The 16,959-nt window shown below is 41.2% G+C and overlaps 1 pseudogene; it reads left to right on the top strand.

The window, feature by feature from the left end:
• The window catches only part of LOC127122261 (uncharacterized), a 113,645-nt pseudogene that overhangs the window by 19,111 nt on the left and 77,575 nt on the right, over window positions 1–16,959 (top strand).

The raw sequence follows: 16,959 nt of genomic DNA, 5'->3' as shown, positions 1-16,959 counted from the left end.
TCGGATGCCGACATAATTCCATCCAGTGGTTGTCGGGCTCCATGTTTGCCACCCTTGTGTGTTTGTATGTTTTGTGTTGTTTGGCGTGCGTAAGCCGAACTACAGTGGCTCTGATTCTTGTTCCAGACAAGATATGTAGGCATAAGGTGCGATACCTTATCGAGCCCGTTCCTCTTAACCCCACCTGCGTTCCCCGTGTGTGTGTGTGATGTTTAGCAACCTTTTCTTTATTCTAGGACGTGGATCCCGTCGAGTACGACGGACGTGAGGGGTGCTAATACCTTCCCCTTGCGTAACCGACTCCCGAACCTTTTCTCTCTGGTCGCGAGACCATGTCTTTCCAGGTTTCTCTGAGCGTTTCCGTTCCCTATCTTGGGATAAATAACGTTTAGTGGCGGCTCTGTGTGTTTTTATTTTGAGGCTCGCCGGTTGATTTTTCGCAGGATGCGACACCAGCTATGTCAAGATCCGTTGAAGGTTTAATGTGCAAGCCTAGGTTTGTTGTTCCATGGAGATACCTCAGTATTCTCTTTATACCTTGCCAATGATCTATTGTTGGAGAACTCATGTATTGGCTGAGCTTGTTGACTGCAAAGGCTTTATCAGGCCTTGTGTTGGTTAAGTATTGTAGAGCGCCTATAGCCTGTTTATAGCGTGTAAGATTGGACATTGGTTCTCCTTCTGTTGTGAATTGCCTCCCGGTTACCATTGGTGTAGGACATGATGCTGCATTTTCCATGTTGAATTTCTTGAGTAAATCTCCTATGTACTTTGTCTGTTTCAAGTACATCCCACTGTTGTCTCTATAGACTTCTATTCCCAAAAAATAGTGTAGATTTCCAAGGTCTTTTAGTGAAAAGGCAAGATTAAGTTGGCCGATGAAAGCTTCTAGGAACTTATTGTTGCTGCCGGTTATTATAATATCATCGACATAGATGAGAAGGAATGTAGTGTGATCAGCCTCTTTTAGGACAAATAAGGACGAGTCACTCTTGGTGTTTTGGAACCCCCAACTTAATAGTGTGTGTCTCAGGCTATCATACCAGGCCCTCGGGGCTTGCTTCAAACCATATATTGCCTTGTTTAATCTACATATGTGACGTGGTTTGGTTTGATCAATGTACCCTTCCGGTTGATGCATGAAAACAGTTTCTTTGAGATTTCCATTCAAGAACGCATTGTTTATGTCTAATTGTCTGACTTCCCAATTTAAATGTACAGCAATTGACAAAATGATTCTTATAGTACTAGATTTTACGACTGGACTGAATGTTTCGTCATAGTCCAATCCTGCTGTTTGTTGAAAACCTCTAGCAACAAGTCTTGCTTTCCTCCTCTCAATTGTGCCATCTGCCTTGTATTTTGTTTTGTAGATCCACTTTGAGTCAATGATATTTTCTTGTCCCTGAAATGGTACCAAGGTCCAAGTTTTATTGTCCATCAATGCCTTGTACTCTTTGTCCATTGCTGTTATCCATTCTGGTCTGACTAGTGCTTCTCTTACATTCTCTGGTTCCTTATCTTCTTTAGATGCTTCAGTTAGCCCTATGTAAGGTAGTTTGGGCTTGTATATTCCTGCCTTGCCTCTTGTTCTCATCCAGTGTGTGTTGGTGATGTTCTGTTGCGGTGGTGAATTATTTTCTGAGAATGTCTGAGTGATTTCCTCCACCGATTCTCTTCCAACCGCTTCTGTTGGGTTTTCCGTTTCACTTCTACTGTCTCTGAGATTGTTGTTATTTGTAGGTTCAGAATTTTCACCCACGACTGGTTCATCTTCTATGGTGTTATTGTCATTTGCTTCGGGCTCTTGTTGATCAACAACGTTGCCGGTTGCATCATCTATGTTGTCTGTAGCTACACCTGCAGGATAAGAAGGAAATCCTATAGAAATATCATTAGTAACAATTTTTATAGGATTTCTTGTGTCAAGAAAACCTTCTTGGAACGGAAAGTGATTCTCATTGAACACTACATGCCTTGACACAAACACTCTTCCATGAGAGTTAACACACTTATAGCCTTTGTGAGTATTGCTATAACCCAAAAATACACACCTAGTTGTGTGAAATTGAAGCTTGTGTTGATTGTAAGGTTTGAGGCAAGGGTAACAAGCACAACCAAACGGTTTCAGGGTCGTGTAGTCAGGTTCTTTATTGAACAATAGTGAGTAAGGACTTTTATTTGGATTTATAGATGATGACAGTCTATTTATGAGATAAACAGCAGTAGAGAAAGCTTCCCACCAGTATGACATTGGCATTTTGGCCTGTGCTAACAATGTTAATCCCAGTTCAGTTACATGTCTATGTTTTCTCTCAGCCCTTCCATTTTGTTGGGAGGTGTATGGACAAGACATTCTAAATTGGATACCAGAGTCTATGGCAAGTTTTTGTACTGGTTTATATTCACCTCCACCATCACACTGAATCACTTTTATTTCCTTGCTAAATTGTTTTTCCACTAAATTTTTGAACTGCTTAAAGGCATGCACAGTTTCTGATTTTTGTTTTAAGGGAAAAATCCAAGTAAATCTGCTGAAATCATCAATAAAATGCACATAATATTTAAAATTTGATTTAGACAATATTGGTGTAGGGCCCCATACATCGGTATGAATCAGATCTAAATGTTCTTTAGCATGAGAGGAAGAGGATTTAAAAGGTAACAGGTGCAGTTTACCAAATTGACATGCTTCACAAAATGTAAATTGGTCACTAGGTGATGTCTTTACATTGTAATCTTTCAGTACCTTTTCCAGAACTTTATTGTTGGGATGTCCAAGTTTCCTATGCCAATTTTCTTTGAGGGACATGTAGGCACAAGGATCTTTATTGGTTGAGAGTTGATATAGGCCATCCTTAAGCCTCCCTTTTAGAAGTTCCTTCCCTGTCACTTTGTCCTTCACATAGCAACAATTTTCATCAAATTCAACAAGAGCATTATTGTCAGCAGTTAACTTGGATACACTTAACAAGTTTTTGGTGATTTCAGGCACATATAGTACATTATGCAAATTAACATCATTTAACTTAGTAGAACCAGATGCCAATATTTTTAATGTATCTCCATTACCAACAAGTAGTGAGTTCTTACCATTGTTTTCACTAAGATCTCCAAGTTGGCCACCTTGATGTGTGACATGATTGCTAGCTCCACTACAAAAATACCATTGATAGTCTTGGTCGTGGTAGGGTGAGACTATGAAGGCACTGTGGGTTCCTTGTTTTGCATTCTCACCATAGTTGTTTGGTTCTGTGTAGGACTTATCGAACCGATAGTAACATTGAGTAGCAGTGTGACCGACTCTATTACATATCTGGCAGATAGGCCTTCCTCTACCTCTGCCTCCTCTCATAGCTCTAAAGTTGAAACCTCTCCAATTTCGTGTTCCATGTTTGTTTCCTCTGTGCTCAGTCTTGTTGGCAAAATTTGCAGATGCATTGATTGTGAGACCGCTGAGTTTGTCGAGTTGATCTATTCTAATTTCAAAGGCTAGTAGTTGTGCTTGTAGATCAACCCAACTGAGATTGATTTCATCAGCAAGTTTGACTACTACAGGATTGTAGTCAGCATCCAATCCATTCAAGATTTGGATCATCAGATCGGAGTTTGAGATAGGTGATCCTGCCAGTTTCAGTTTGTCTGCAAGATTCTTCATCTTCATGAGATATTGCTCCATCTTCATGTCGCCTTTACGAGTGTTGTGAAACTCTGATTTTAGGTAGATTGTCCTTGACTTCGTATGTGCTCCAACAAGCTTTTGAGCTTCATCCCAAACTTCCTTAGATGTTTCACAGTGGATCAATTGTGTGGCTATGTCTATTGTCATAGAGTTCATTAGCCATCCAAGGAGTACTTGATCTCGAGCAATCCAATCCTCATAGTCGGGATTGGCCTTCTTTGTTGTTTCATTTGATGTGATGAATTGGTCTGGGCATTCTTTTGTTCCCAACATGTCAACATCAAGTTTGCAGCCTCTGATTAATGGAAATACCAAGGATTTCCATAGAGGGTAGTTGTCTCTATCCAGCTTGATAGAAACTATTGTTGGCAGGTCATTTTTCTTTGTGTTGGCAGTAGAAGACATGGTTGGATCGAATAAAAAGAAGGGAGCTTTCAAGCTTAAAGCTCTGATGCCAAGTTAGAAATTGGGAATAATAGGATGTTGTTCTCATTGTATCAATAGTGCTTAAATATACATAATAGTGTATGGTCATTCTCCTATAATTGAGTCATCTATAATTACAATAGTAATGACAGTAACTGTACATAGCTATAAAAGGAAGGAAATAATGTTGTTGCATTTCTGTCCATAATGATGCAGATAATGACAATTGTCTCATAATGACAATTGTGTCATCATGAGTTGTAATTCCTTAATTGCTTTGACTCTCACGCCCAGGACTGGACATCTGGAGCGTGGAAATAAATGGTGGATGACCCGATAGTGGAAACCATAGTAGGTGGCCCACCGGATCTTAAACGAGGCTCTGATACCATGGTTCTCACAAAAATGGACATCTGGAGCGTGGGAATAAATGGTGGATGACCCGCGGAAACCATAGTAGGTGGCCCACCGGATCTTAAACGAGACTCTGATACCATGGTTCTCACAAAAATTTGCAAATTCATGTGAGTTATATTCTCCGCCACGATCCGTGCGAAGAACTTTTATTGGGTTGCCAACTTCTTTCTCAACAAGGGCTTTAGATTTTTCTTGCAATAAATAAACTCAAATCCTACGACTATAATCATCCCTACGGTATTGTTTCATTCTTCACAAACTTGAGAAGAAATGTGGTCGAGCCTAACTCAACCCTACAAAACCAGTTGGTAGAATGAGGGCTGCCCCCACTTATAAAGTCATGTTCAGGCCATATATTGTCCGATGTGAGACTCTTAACATGCTATCATGTTGCTGAGTTTGTTTTCACAAACTCAGTGGGGATTCGAAATTGATCTTCTTTGTTTTTACAAAATTGAGAAAAGATGACGCATATTCTAATTCAAATTTTTGGAGATGGTTGATGCAGCCAGAAGGGTTGAGATTTGGAGATTGGAATCTCTTGAAGATTATACTTTACACTGTTTTTAGCTTCATCGTCTGCTTGGTGATTTTATTTGCTAAATCATTGCAACATTCTACAAGTCTTCAGTTCAAAGCTCATACAACATTTTTTATATTGGCAATCACCTCTCTCTATTCCTTTTTCTTTGTTAAAGCGGTGAATGGGAAACCAGATGTATATAGTCTCATCATTTCATGTGCTTCCTTTGCTATAGCCTATCTAGGCAAACTCAGTGCGGATTCAAAACCGATCTTCTCTACTTCTTCCTTGGATTTCTAATTGTCCAACTGATGAAGATTAAATTGCAGCTATTCATTGTTAGAGCAGCTTTCAGCTATTCCCTAATTGTCATCCGTTCTTCCATTTCTTCAGTACTCTCACCTCCAAGATGGAAATTCAGTGGTTCTTTCTATGGATTCTCTACAACTCACCGGTACTCATATTGCTAGTGCTAGCAATAACCGTAGCATTGGTTCGTCACAATTGGTGATCAAAGCTAATATTAGTAGTATGATGGAACTGTCGCATCCGCGAAAAACAACCGGCGGGCTAAAACAAAACAACACAGAGCCGCCACCGTGCGTTATTTATCCCAAGGAGGGAAAGGAAACGCTCGAAGTAAACCTGGAAAGGAAATGGCCTCGCGACCAAAGAGAATGGGTACGGGAGTCAGTTACGCAAGGGGAAGGTATTAGCACCCCTCACGTCCGTCGTACTCGACGGGATCCACGCTCTAAAAGATAGGATAAGGTTGCTAAAAGAAACACTGCTCAAAGAATACGCACACGCACACACTAATAAAACAGGTGGAAGACGGAAGAATGTAACTCGGAAGGATATCGCATCCTGGTCCTACGTAGTTTGTCAGACACAAACATCAGAGTCAACGTAGTTCGGGACAAGGGGAAACGTGCTCGATAGGATATCGCATCCTATGCCTACGTATCTCATCTGGAATGAGAATCAGAGCTACCGTAGTTCGGCTCACGCACGCCAAACAAAACAAAACGCACACAGGAAACTGACTGCCAATCGTTGGACTTATGTCAGACTCCACACAAAAAGTGGCAAACATGGGACCCGAATGCCAATCACTGGACTTATATCAGCGCCCGAACCAAACAAACCCACACTGGAACCCGAATGCCAATCACTGGACTTATATCAGCTTCCAAGCACACAACAACCAAACAAGTTAATAGGGAGTCGGGAACTCGAGCCTATAACTGTCAAGCACACACACCAGAAACAAACAAACAACAAGTTACTAAGGAGTCGGGAACTCGAGCCTAGCAACTGTCAAGCAAACACACGCAAAAAAGAAAAGGTTTGCCCGGAGAGATCTCGCACGACCTCCTGCCTACGTACCTCATCTGGTATGAGGATTAGGGCAACGTAGTTCCCCTTAACAGGGGAGAAACTTTCTCCTAACCAGAGACTGGGAAATGACAAACTAAAAGGGAGACTGGCTCGAGCCTAATAGTTATCATGTATTCCACAATGGTCCTAGGTTGAGTTTTCTATCTACCTGCACAGGCAGCAGGCTAATCCTAAACAGGCAAAGCAAGGCATACAAGCATAAGCAAAACAAAACAAACATTCACAATTAGCACACACTATATACAGACAAAGTGGGCTCACACATGGGTTAGGCTCCAAAAGCAAGCCAACTGTGATAAGGCGATGATTTGCTCTTAACCCTAACATTGAGAGTTAGGGTGAAGTAGATGAAAGGTGAGTGAGGATGAGACCTCACAGCTCTTATCCCTGGCCAGGGAGAGCTTTAGACAAAGAAGTGTGGGTTCAGAAAGTGGGAACCCTTCTACATTTATGACTCTGACTCAACTGTACAAGATCTTGGGTTAGTATCCCTATGCATCAGCACTAGTTGTGTGAGCAGAGGGATGACTCAACAAGAATAGCAGGAGATGGATTTCACATCTCTTGTATCTGCCAATTGCCTTAACAAAGGTCTTTTCCTGCTTGGCACAAATATAAACAATCACAAGCATTGCCTCTTAAGGAGGACTTCAGACAGGTGCCTGGCCAAGTAACAGGCCAGGTCTTCCAGACTACATGAAGTCAAGAAAGTTATACCTAGTTGGTTAAGCAACCAAGAAAAGTTCAAAGAACTATAGCAACTAAGGTACCTGAAATCAATCCAACACAGTCAGTTATACAGCTCGAACAGTCAAACAGACAAGCTAATGGTTAACAGTCAACTGTACACAAGAAATGCATCAAGCAAAGCATAATCCAATGCTCAACACAAATGACTTAGAAACCACCTACAAAACAAATTCAAGGTTAACCAACATCAATCAAATGAACAACTCAACCCAAGTGAATTAATTTCTCCATGCCACATGCCTTTTGTCCTGAAACACAATCTCAAACACGAGAAGCAAAACCCTAGGACAAAGCCTAGGGTCCAAGGGGGAGAAATATTTCTAAACAGAACATGAAAATTATCCAAAGTCAAGTTCAATCAATTTAGAAACAAATCCAAGTGGTCTCATGCTCATATCATTCACCAATTTCATTTCATGAAGCATTTAAGGCAAAACATGTCATTTCAAAGCTCATTGGACCAAACAGAAAGAATCAATCCAAATTCAATCCAAGACAATTCAATAAATCTCAAATAAATTCATGGATAAACAGCATCCATAACATGTCAATCACACCAAATTTCAAGCCAATTGGACAATTGGAAGCAAGTCAATTAAATTCACTAAGTCAAGGCATTCTCAAACAAGTCCTAACAAGGCACCAAATCATGCATCAACTTCAAGCAAGCATAAAACAGTGTAGGAACATGATAAATGCACCAAACCAAAGCCATGGCAAACCTTAAGGTGTCTAGAATCACTCCACAAAATTTCAAGTCCATCCAATACATATCAAGAATTTCACAAAACATTTAAGATCATGACTCACAAAAGGTCCACATTTGGTCAAACAGAAAGGAAATTCTTAATCAAATAGTAAATGCATCCAACAAATCCACAAAAATTCAAACGTGAACTTAACATCCAAAGGATTCAACATGCAAAATTTCAGCTCATTTCAAGTTCATATGGCATGGTAATGAAATTCATGAAGTTAGACAAGAAATGGTGTGACACACATTGTCACACCAATATTCAACAGCTCATATCTCTCAATCCAGGAATGATAAAATAGCAAACTCAAAGCCAAAATGTTCATTAAGGTCTCTAGAATAAGCATGCAAAATTTCAAGAATTTCCAATTAAGCATCATCATTTCACAAGCAAAACACCAAGCAAGGTGCATGAAACCACATACATGAACAAACCCTAGGCCATCCAAAAAACCACATGTGCACAATTTTTGCAAAAATATCCTTTAAATAGTAGAGGTCCTAAGGATCATGGCACAAAAAATTTCATTCAATTTGGACAAGTATTTTGTGAGATATGATTTTTTCAATTGGAAGAAAAATTAAAAAAATGAAATGAAGTCATGTAAGCATGTGGAAATAAATGTCAAAAAGGCAAAGTGAACTTGCTCTAGCACGGAATCGAAGCAGGTAAGTATTCAAAACTGAAGCGCGCGCAAACACATAACCACAAGCCAAACGCGAAATTATGGATCTAGCAAGGTTTCTGGCAATTTTTCAAATGTTCTTCATGTGTTCATCATCAAATCCCAGCACATGAACAAATTGTCACGAAAATCTACAAACCATATATCACTAGAGAGATCTTTCCAAGCACATCATGAATATCACATTAATTTGACCTAACTCTTCCTAATTTAAGAGATACGATCCAAAATATTATCATGCATCAAAATTCAAATCATCATAACTTGTTCGTTTCTCAACCAAATTTAATGGAACAAAGTGCAGAATGATCTACTAAGAAAGATCTACAAGAAGCATCAAACAATTTCATGAATCATTCAAATCGAAATCTCACCTTAATTTGATGACAGTTGTGAATCGTGCGTTTTACACCTCCAAAAGCAAAAACAGATGATCAATGATGTTTAGGTTGATGAATGAATGAAAGACTTCAGCTCAATTGCCTTGAATTTTGCTCCAATTTCCAAATGCCATTGATGGAGCTTCTTGCTACAGTCCTTGATTTGCTCGAATGTGGATGAATCCTTGCTTGCAGAAGGTTCAACAATGATTGGAGATGATGGATCCTTGAAGATCAATGTCAGTTTATTGAAGATTTTGCAGAAAAAATGAAGATGAAAAGTTGAGAGAATTGTGCAATTCTTGATCTAGATCTGTTAGAAATGAATGTTAATCTGAAAAACAGTTAGGATTAGCAATATATAGCATAGCTTAATCATGTTTCTAATCCTATTTAGTGCTAATGCAAGTGATTAGTGAAAATCAAGTTTCATGCTAAAATGGCCAATTAGCCAATTCACCTCCCTTATGCAAATCCAATGTAACAGTGCCAATTTCTGGTTTGAGCAAGTTTGAAATGATGTTTGTGAGCTAGTGCAAGAGGAATCATGTGAAAACAAGGCTTAATTCTCAAAAACACCTTTTTCCCTCCAAATTTCAAAATAGGTTCACTTGAAAAATGGACTTTTTATGTGATGAGTTTTCATGACAGGTAATGCTTGTTTTGGATAGAGGGGATCAAAAGAATTTTGCTCAAAAAAACCTCACTCCATTTGGCCTTGTGAATCAAAAGTTATGCAACTTTGAAATTCAACTTTTTTGGACAATGATCAATCCATAACTTGCCAACCACACATGAGAAATTCATGTTCTTGGACTTTTTGGAAAGGTGAGAGAAAGATCTACAACTTTCATGTTGGACAAAATTTCATTTGAAGCATTGTTGGACATGTAATTTTGAGGAGAAAAACTTTCCATTTTTGGCAGTTTTGAATTACAAGTCACTTTCTATTTTTGGAAAGTTTCCATCTGATTTTATTTTCTTCATTCTTGATGTTTGAAATGTCAAATGAAACTTGTTTGGACATGAATGAAGTGTCTCTAACCCTCTCCCACCTCCAAATCCATCATTTCAGGCACAGTTGACCACAATTGACTTTTTCAGTTGATAGATGAATTGGCCATGCACTGATCAAGTTGAGCCTCAAACTCCTGATGAAATTGCTCAATGATGAAACCCTAGCTTCCATAAGCTCAATATAATCATGTGATGATCCCCATATCCATTGAAACCCTCATCTCCTTGCCAAGCCCTGATTGGCCCAATACAACTGATTAGGGTTGACCAGAGGTCAAAACCCTAATCTCAAGGTATCTGATCAAGCATGATGAATCCCTTGGTGATGATAATACCATGATGATGATGATGTACCATTGCTACCAAGATCAAGCTCAACCTCCTTGAGAAACCATGAAACCCTAGTTTGAATCACAAACCCTCAGATGGCTAGTGATCAATCCATAAACCCTCAGGCTTGAATATCTCAACCTCTTCATCTTCTGACCAAGACTTATGAGGATGACTTGATTAATGTTGCCACATGATATGCAAATATGCAATGCCTAATGACCTACAAAATGATATGCAATATGTTAAGCTAGTCCCAAGAGAGGAGGGCAAATTTTGAGGTGTTACAGCTGCCCCTATTCAATCCACTGTGACCTTGTTGATATGAATAGACTCGGCTTTCAGATGGTCAGGATGAAGAGTGATTGAATACCAAGAACAGACGAACAATTTGCACTCTGATGGGAAAATAATTAACATCGCCTGTCATGATCGGCGAAGAAACAATCTCGAAAGAAGAACCCGTATGGTACGGAGAAAGCCGGCCTGATCACCGAAACAGAATGTCGACCTGGATACCAAAATAAATGGTAACACAGGGATAACCATGGCCTGAACACCATATCCGCTGGGGATTATTATCCTCTTCTTTTTATGCTTTTCTTGAACCCCGAAATTTTTCTGATGATTGCTCTCTTTTTCATTTTCTTGAACCCCAAAATTTCTCATTCGCGCAAATGATCCCAGATCACTGCATTTGAACCCCGACATCTCGTTTGCCAAATAATGAACCCCATTCTCTATTTTGAACCCCAGTCGCCTGACGATAACTTGCGATCGCCATTGTGAACCCCGTTCTCCAGAAAATGCCTCAACATTTCCCTTTCTCCATTTGAACCCCACTCTCCAGAAAATGCCTCAACATTTCCCTTTCTCCATTTGAACCCCGTTCTCCACTTTCTTGTGATAATTCCGCTGGCAACGTCGGAAATAACACCAAACACCACTCTGAGGGCGACATATCAGAGGGTACACCTTCACAAAAAGAAGGTAACATGTGCATCTCTTCCTCGGAAGACACCCATAACGACCTCTGTTGGCCTCGGCCAAAGTCTAAGGTGACACATGAACGGAAGATAATCCTGAGGACCTCATCCCGGATATAATCTTCAACTCCAATCTCCGTTTGAACCTCGTTCTCCAGAAAATGCCTCAACACTTCCTTTTCTCCATTTGAACCCCGTTCTCCAGAAAATGCCTCAACACTTCCTTTTCTCCATTTGAACCCCGATTGTCGCGCTGATCGCGTAACGTCCTTTGATTTTATTTCCATCTCCGCTCGACGGAAAAATTTCCTCCAATATCGCACTATTGGGGGAACATTGCTGATCTGACGTCGTGACGCTAAACTCCGCAGAGTAACATCTTCACCATCCGGTGAAACCAAATATCAAGCGGGATCCACGGCTTGAATCGCGCTGATCGCGTAATATTTCCATCTCTGTCCGACGGAAAAGTCCCCTCCAGTATCGCACTACTGGGGAACATTGCTGTCATGATGTTAAACTCCTCAAAGTAACATCTTCCAACTTCTGTCTCACACGGCAGAAATCTCCTCCAGTATCGCACTACTGGGGAATATTATTGACACAATTCCAAACTCCTCGGAGTAACATTTTCACCTTTGGGCAAAACCACCTCTCAAACGATGATCACGGCTTGAGACTAGCTTATGCTTGCAATATGATGCATGATTGATTTTTTCTGCATAATGCTCCATAATTATGGAAATGCTACGCGATTCATTATGCAATATGCTATGCTTATCTACATGATGAATGTATAAAAGTATCCCCCTCGAGGGACTCTTCTGGGGAGCTCGAGACACTCTGCTGCGGAACTCGACAACACTCCAATCTCCACCCTGCTGGGGAATAGCACTGCTGCTGGGAAAAGGCAAACCTTGCTGGGGAAAACCTCCTTTGCACCCGATCCGCTTGGGGAATTGCTGGGGATAAGAACCACCAATGCACTCTGTGGGGAAGCAACAGTCTTTGACTTGCTGGGGATATAAATCCCGACTCTACTTGGGGAACCCTCACAGATACCTCCGCTGGGAAACAACAACCTTCAGGCCTGGAGACTGGGAAGCATCGATCTGAAACCTGCTGAGGATAACCATCCTGACCCTGCCAGGGAAGTCACAGACCTTGGATCTGCTGGGGATTTAGTCCTCACGACTCTGCTTGGGGAGATGAGGAAAGTTTGGTACCGAACACCCGTCGACTCGTCGAACCATTGATATTCATCATCTAAATCCATTGTCATCTTTCCAATTTTGAGAACTCCCAAACTCGTTTGGACCTTTTCTGCTCCATCATCTTGTATTCCCAATCGCTCCGTACTCGACGAAAAGCGAACTCCTGGGACTTATACAGACTTTTCAATTTTCAGACTTTGAAGAGTCTTCTTGATTAATTCTCAAGGATCGTCGTACGTGTTGAGTGTAATTATGAGTGTCGGGTTTTTGTTATCGTATCCACAGGGATTGTAAGATATCACCGCCGTTCGATGGTTGTATTAATCTTAGCTTAATGTATCAATAGGGTTTTGGTTGTTTGTCACGTTATCTTGCATAAAAAGGTAATAAAAAGCGGTAAAAGTTTTGGTTTGAATAAATGAGAAATATTGCCAAAGTTAGGTTTCAATGATCACTTTGCATGTATTTGCTCGGTCAACAATCTTATAAACTCCTTTAGATGATAAATCATTTCACAAAGTCCTCCCAATATGTTTCTCTCGAACACACATTGTGAGTTTTGCCATTTTGATCCATTGTTTCTCTCGAACACAATCTATCAAAATGACAACTTTTTGGTTCAACCTTATGGTGAACAAAATCATTCATTACTATCTCTAGCTAACAAACAAGTTTGGATGAAAACCTAGGTCACGAGTCAGTAAACATCTCTCGATCATAAACCAACACAAAGAGTTTTAAATAGAAACAAAGTTTTCATCATATATTCACCATTAAAGAGTTTACATATGAAGATCCTTACATTTACACACAAAGCTAGTAATCACCTACATCTAACCTTGACAAATGGATGACTTAGCTACTCATTTTCATGGTAGCTTGGTCGGCAAGTTTCGGAAGAAGGTTGATCAACATCCAAGTCGGATAATCGAAGTTGGATGGGAATCCACCTTCTTTTTGTAGAAGATGGTTCAAAGATGAAGAGAAATGAAATCTAGGGCATAAAAGCTCCCAAGAACAATGCTGTAAAATATCTAGAAGAAAGTACAAAAGTGGAAAAAGTTGGTAAAACTAAGGTATGGCACTCAAAAGTGGCACCTGCTACTTATAGAGTAGTGCTGGGCTGTCATGCTCGCTAGGCGAGCAGAATGGCTCGCCTAGCGAGGGTCTAATTGTGGAACCAGAGGCACCTGTTCCCAGAGAAACAGACTTATCTCAGACTGTCATGTTCGCCTAGCGAACAAACCTTCGCCTAGCGAAGGGCACGCCTCAACCCTCGCTCCAGCGAGGTTGAGAGGTTTGGCTACTGGAATCCTTGCTGGGAGCTCGCTAATGGCTCGCCTAGCGAGTGAGTGTTGGCTGCGCTTTTCCACAAGTCTGGACGCATTCGCTGCAACGCTCGCTGGGGCTCGCCTAGCGAGTCCTTCGCTACAGCCCTCGCCTAGCGAGTAAGCTGACGAAAGCAACTTCTCTTTGGTTCCTTTGCCCTTTTGTTGTGTCTTCATTTTCTATTGTTTCATGCCTTCTTCCTGCACAATAACACACAAATCAAGGGCACCAAGATCGTTTATCAATGTATTGCATTTCATCTTAAAACAAAGGTGGTTTTTGACAAATTAGCAAGGAAATGGAGTGAAAGATACCCACATATGATAGCTCAAATAAGCACTTTTGGGTATCTAACAGTACGTCTCACCGTCTCTTCGTCGCTCCTTCATTCATTCGTCCCTGATTGGACTCCATGGGGATTTCTTTTGTCAACAGCTTCCACATCACAACCTGCAAGTGAGCGAAAATACCTAACAGCACCTGCAAAACAGATCGTTAGATAAAACCGTGCCCCAGGCGTGCCAAGATTTCAACACTTGGGTCACTCAACCTTCCGAATAAGATTTCAATTTTTCAATCTTATAAACATGCATTGGAAGGGACCTGTATGTCTTAAAATGCAAAATTCTTTATCACAAACAATTGGATGTTTTTGCAATCAAAGCGGTAATGAAAAACAAAAACAAAATTATTAGACTGAATATGCATTTTATTGATTGAAAAAGTGTGGCTCAAATGAGCAATACAAAGGAAGCAATTCCTGAAAAGAGGTAATTGCGCACAAAAGGAAAATCTATCCTAATGGCAATGTGAAACCCGTGATCTTATCCAGTTCCAACTCAGTTACACCCCATATGTCCTCAGACTCTCCGTGCTCTCTGCCTTCTGAACAAGATGATTCTGATCGATCCCTACCGGGTATTATCCACGATGCTTTACCCAAAGCAAACGATCATGCTAGACGCAGTTGTTCGTTTCAATCCCTCTTTTGCCTGGACCGCCCTTTCGGGTTTTCAGTCCACCGGGATACCCCTTTTTGCCCAAGTCGCCTTTTCAGGTTTTCGACTTTCCGGGTGTACAATTTTCTTTTTTATCCCTAATTTTTACCCGAACCCTTCTTTCTGTTTTTGGTTCGCCCGGATGCCCATTTTTGCCTGGACTATTTTATTCTTTTCATCCAGCGGGTCTCTTTATACGAAGTATTTTTTAACTGCGTCCGCATTCACAGGGGATGGAAAATCTTCGCCATCCATGGTCGTTAACAACAAGGCTCCACCAGAGAAAACCTTCTTGACCACGAATGGACCTTCATAATTGGGTGTCCATTTGCCCCTTCGATCGTTCTGAGGAGGAAGGATCCTTTTCAACACCACGTCTCCTACGTGATATACCTGAGGTCGTACCTCTCGATCAAAAGCACGCTTCATCCGCTGCTGGTATAACTGCCCATGATAGATGGCTGCCAACCTCTTTTCCTCAATCAGGCTTAACTCTTCGTACCGGGTCCTTACCCATTCAGCCTCTTGCAATTTCACGTCCATTAGGACTCTCAAAGAGGGAATTTGGACCTATACCAGTAACACGACTTCCGTTCCATATACCAAAGAGAAAGGCGTTGCCCCAATAGATGTACGCACCGAAGTTCGATACCCAGGACACAAACTTCGTATTCAGCCACCATTGTTGGTGCATTCAAATGTTATCCGGGCAACAAAAGGAATGTGAGATCCTTTCGGCATAACCAAAGCAGCACTAACTCCTTCACATTAACCCCATCAGACATCATAATCCATTCGGATTCAGGGTCAGGCCTCTCCTCCGGGATCGGTTACTCTCAATCTTTCGATTTGAGCACCTCGAGATGTCCTCATCAGGGAACTCACACTTCCTTGGTTGATAATCTTCAATGGATCGTTGGGCGAGGTAATCAGACAATACACCCCTTGATTGCCTTCTGAGAGCATCACAAATCAGTCAACATTCTTTTGCTCTCTCGCAACCCGTCCGGTCAATGCTGGCTTCTCAAAACCATACTCGATCGGACCCGTCTTGGACATCCACAAAATGGTATGAACCAGCATACACTGTCTCAGTCGGCGAGCAGCCTATGCCAAAGTACAGCAAGTTCCCTCGAGCCGTGAATGTATTGTTTCACGATCGATAAACTTTTTGCTAAGGTAAATTGCATGCTCTTTTCGACAAGACTCGTCATGCTGACACAATACGCACCTCATAGACCCCTCGAGGGCCGTCAAGTACCAGATAACAATTGCTCCTTCCACAGGAGGCATCAGAATCAGAGGTTCCTGCAACTTATTCTTTTACCTTACAATTCCCCTTGGCAATCATTATTCACCTGACCGTTTGATCTTTTCTCAACAACTTGAGTATGGGTTCACACGTGGCTGTTAGATGAGATGTGAACCATGAAATGTAGTTCAATCTACCTAAGAAACCACGAACCTCTTTCTTCGTTCTCGGTTCAGGCATTCCTCTTATTTTTCTTTCTTCCTTTCTTCTTTTTTTTCCTCTTTTTTTTTATATCGTTTTTTTAGCAGGATCAACCTCGATTCCTCTTTTCCACTTACAATGAACCCCAAAACTTTACCGGACCGCACTCTGATAGTGCACTCATTCGAATTCAACCTCAGTCTGAATTATCTCAACTGGTCAAACGACTGGCCCCGACCTGCCAGATGCCCCTCTTCTGTTTGGGACTTTGCTATCATGTCATCAACATAGCATTCAATTTCATGATGAATCATATCATGAAACAAAGCCACCATGGCTCTCTGATACATGGCACCGGCGTTCTGCTTCTCTAGAGGACAGTCTTCTCTCCATGGTAGCTTGTGCACAACGACATCGGTATCCGACCCTGGCATATCCTGACATGACCAGGTGAAGGTATCCACATGCTCTTTCAACAAGGCTACCATTCTGCTCTCGACTCGCCTCTGAAGCGGCCCCACCTTTCACTTCCCTTCTAGCCTTGGCGGCGCCTGGAACAACAATCTTGCATTGCTCCTCATGCGGCTGAATCACCTTCTCCTCTTGTTTTAAC

Source organism: Lathyrus oleraceus, chromosome 2, assembly GCF_024323335.1.
Source record: "Lathyrus oleraceus cultivar Zhongwan6 chromosome 2, CAAS_Psat_ZW6_1.0, whole genome shotgun sequence".
Classification (NCBI taxonomy): Eukaryota; Viridiplantae; Streptophyta; class Magnoliopsida; order Fabales; family Fabaceae; genus Lathyrus; species Lathyrus oleraceus.
The sequence above is the reverse complement of the archived record's forward strand: the minus strand, read 5'-3'. Positions and strand labels throughout refer to the sequence as shown.